Source organism: Rutidosis leptorrhynchoides, chromosome 3 (genome assembly GCF_046630445.1).
Source record: "Rutidosis leptorrhynchoides isolate AG116_Rl617_1_P2 chromosome 3, CSIRO_AGI_Rlap_v1, whole genome shotgun sequence".
NCBI lineage: Eukaryota > Viridiplantae > Streptophyta > Magnoliopsida > Asterales > Asteraceae > Rutidosis > Rutidosis leptorrhynchoides.
The window spans coordinates 151,494,348-151,498,985 of NC_092335.1; positions in this window are offsets into that span (position 1 = coordinate 151,494,348).

Sequence of the window (4,638 nt, forward strand, 5' to 3'; positions counted from 1 at the left end):
TTACATCGAAAATTGACAGGCATGCATACCATTTCATAATATCCACTATCCAACTATAAATTGATTTAATAATAATCTTTGATGAACTCAATGACTCGATTGCAACGTTCTTCGAAATATGCTATGAAAGACTCCAAGTAATAACTTTAAAATGAGCAAATGCACAGCGGAAGATTTCTTTAACACCTGAGAATAAACATGCTTTAAAGTGTCAACCAAAAGGTTGGTGAGTTCATTAGTTTATCATAATCATTTATTTCCATTATTTTAATAGACCACAAGAATTTCATTTCCAGTTCTCATATATATACGTCCCATGCATAGAGACAAAAATAATCATTCATATGGTGAACACCTGGTAACCGACATTAACTAGATACATATAAGAATATCCCCTATCATTCCGGGATCCTCCTTCGAACATGATATAAATTTCGAAGTACTAAAGCATCCGGTACTTTGGATGGGGTTTGTTAGGCCCAATAGATCTATCTTTAGGATTCGCGTCAATTAGGGTGTCTGTTCCCTAATTCTTAGATTACCAGACTTTAATAAAAAGGGGCATATTCGATTTCGATAATTCAACCATAGAATGTAGTTTCAATTACTTGTGTCTATTTCGTCAAACATTTATAAAAGCGCATGTATTCTCAGTCTCAAAAATATAAAGGGTAAAAAGGCAAATGAAACTCACCAAACTGTATTTCGTAGTAAAAATACATATAACGTCATTGAACAAGTGCAAGGTTGGCCTCGGATTCACGAACCTAAATTAATTATATATATTTATGTGTTGGTCAATATTTGTCTAACAAATTAGGTCAAGTCATAGTGTACCACAATCCTAATGCTCGAGACTAATATGCAAAAGTCAACAAAAGTAAATTTGACTCAAAATAATTTCTAAAAATCTATACATGATTAATATATAGTTTAAATATCCTCGTTTTATATTTTTAAAAGATTTATTAGAGTAAATAATATAATTTATTTATTAATAAATATAATTTTATATTAAATTTATATAATAAAATATACTTTTATATATATTAAGTAATAAAATTTATATGGTTCATTTAATATCATAAAGATAATATGATAGGTATTATTAAAGTAAGTTATTACACGTAGTAAACTATGTTTGTATCACATATTTATTTGATAAAATAATATCTATAATGATAGTAAGAAAAAGTTGTATTATTTTGTAATAATAATTATTATTATAAAAATATCAATATTTATAGTAACAATGACATTAATGATAATTTTTGTTAAAATGATAGTTTTAATACTAACGATACTTTTAATAATAATAGTAATGATAAAAATAATAAGAACGATAATTTTATCTAAATCAATATCTTGAAATAATACGGAGTAAATATATATATGTAAATCGATTGAGAGAGTTTAGAGAAAAATATTTTCAAGTTTCTATGAAATAATGAAACCTATTGAATTCTATTTATAATAGATTTTTGAATTATTAAAGTGAATTATTAAAGTATGAATTATGAATTATTAAAGTGAATTATTAAAGTATGAATTATTAAAGTGAATTATTAAAGTATGAATTATTAAAGTGAATTATTAAAGTTAAAGTAAAGTAAAAATAAAGTAAAGGTAAAGTTTAAGTATAGTAAAAGTAAAAAACTATGTACGTATAATACGCGTATAAATATATATAATATTAATTTAAATCGTTATATATATTTAATAAAATAAAATATAAATATCGTTATCTTTATCATACTAGTTAAGTAATGAGTTGTCAAAAGTGGTTCTAGATATTTATAAAACTTATATACGTTTTAATAATAAAGTTCTTTTTAAACTGAAAACGTTGTTGTACGTTTGAAACTAAATAGATCAATCGAGTCTTTATGAGATTCAATCTTCCACTATCCTTTGTCTAGTTCTCAATGATTGACAATTTGTTCTTATTTATAAATCACTTTACCATTTTTCGAATATTGTTAAAATGGAAAGATTTCTCAAATCAACGTGGGCCTTTCAACAGAGACTTGTAATCATAATTCAATATATCTGATAATTCAATCATTTGATCTTATCTTCTAATTTCATTGATAAACATTTTGAAACAGATATAATCATATAAAGTATTTAATCTAATATTTTGTTTACGTTTTAAGTTATAATATATATACACATATACATATATAATCATATTCGTTTAATGGTTCGTGAATCGTTGGAACTTGGTCAAGGTTGAATGAATGTATGAACATAGTTTAAAATTCTTGAAATTTAACTTAACAAATATTGCTTATCGTGTCGAAAACATATAAAGATTAAAGTTTAAATTTGGTTGGAAATTTCCGGGTTGTCACAGTACCTACCCGTTAAAGAAATTTCTTCCCGAAATTTGAGTGGAAAGGTCATGAATGATAATAAGTATGTTTTCATGATGCATATGGGCTGAAAATTAGAGTTTTATCATCAGCGAATAATTTGGATAAACAATCCATTTATATGAAGAGTACGAATGAAGCTAACATAGAAGAGTGAAATGAGTAAGTGTAGATTCATCTTATCATTTGACGTAGATATGATTGATTCCCAGATTTCAAGGGATTTGAAGAAAATCTTCTTAATAAGATTTGACTCTCCGGTAATCAAGGGAATTAGGATCCGCTTTAAATGCGATCGTCCATTTTAATTGTTCTGTCAGAGATTTTCTTATAAATTCACCTCCTTCGTTACCTTACAACTCACACCTTCTATTGATGCATTTTATGCAAGTCCCTAGACATCTACCCACGTCCATTGCAGGTACAACAATTTACAGGCCACCATGATTGCTCGTTATTATCCTATCCGTGTTTGTATGTGGTTACAGGAACTGCAGGAACGAGATTTAGATGTTTGACTATGTTAGACTTAGTCAGACGTACGAGTGAAGCCTCACTAGTACGGCTGACAGGCTCATACGCACGATTGATGCTGAGCTAAGTCACAATTACAACCTAAATGAGAAGACACGAGTGAGTGATCACCCGTATGGCTGATGAAGCCAACTCGTACGTGTGATGAATGAATCGTATGGGTGAGTCAACAGCAGGGGTATATAAAGTCTTATGTTCTTCATTTTAGGTTAAGCCTCTCATTTGTTACACACACTCAGATCTAGTGAGCTCCTCTGATTCTCTCTCAGTCCAAATCACCCAGGTGGTGAATAATAGCTCTATGTGTTGATCTAATCACACTTGATTTAGTTGTGGTTTGACTAAATTAATCAAAAAAAAAAAAAACTTAACCTATTCACTAGAGGGTTTGATTCACTTATTCCGCCATTGTGTGAGTTAAATTTGTTGATTTCTAAGTTCCTAGTCATGTTTCATCACCTTCTATTCTTTCCTTCTCAACTCATATTTTAAAGTATTCATCAATATGCTCCATCCAGTTCTGATTCTCGATATACTTCTAACTTTCATATCGGTCATTCTTCTTTTTCATCTACCGCTGGAAGAATCTATTTACTTCTACTATACTCTTGGGTTTATAGTGTTTCTAGTTCTCCCGTGTATTTATATTGCTATATGCATCGATATATGGTTTATAATTTCTGGTTTGTCGTTGGGCTTTATATGTTCCCTTATATTTCAAAGTCTCTGCTTCTGTCTTCTATAATCATTATCATTCACAGTTAATGCTCTCTTTTATTTGCTGCAGTTTATACCCCAATTTCTATTTCAGAGTTTTTTCCTTTTGTTTCTTCTTCTTGCGATTAAGCACCGCTTGTAATGGTCCAGAATTCACAGATATGAATTTCGGAATGAACATTGTTAATGTTCTAGGAAGGAAATTGTGATGGTACAATCTTGACTTGTCAAATTACTAGAATACCTTGGAAGAGGCCGAATCATCAAGAAATATTTTCTTGATATTTTAAAGGTTAAATAGAATACAAGAGTCGTATAACATGGCACATGATGATGTTATGATCTGTGAATCATCACGTTCCATTTAGAAACTCAGCATGACTTACTGTAATATAATCACATTGATTAAGTGTCATTATATTATACTAATTCATGCTTCAGTTCCCAACACTACTTCAAAATATTCCTATTTTAAACTTGAATGTTTCATAATTTAGAAACTAAAATAGTTTCTTTTATGATGTAATACAGATAGCGCGAAGAGGTAAATGATTTCAAATAAGAAAAATTAAGAAAATATCTTCAGAAATATGGAGGATATTTATAATGAAAGATATGATGATATTTTAGAATTTCTAATATCAGAGGATGATGAAGAATATTGTCCGCAGGGGTTTAGAGTCAGGAGCAAGGTATTCGTTAATGACTTCAGCAGGTACTGAATCATTTTGATCCTTTGAAGTCAGGTTCAGTCTTTGTAATTTGTCCACAGCCTCCTTCCTACTTTGCTCAATCCGTTTTCCAGTTCCAAAACTTCTCTTTTTTTGCGCTTTGCCAGCACACTTCATCATTATCATCCAGCTTTTACCGTTTAAAGTCGTTTATAGATTTTGCTGCTTCATCAGCATTTTTTTCTTTTGGAGAACCAATTCGTAGTTCGGAGTGTTTTTCAGAAACTTCACATTCAAATTAAGTCCAGAAGATAGACGTTATATATACACATATAACTGTT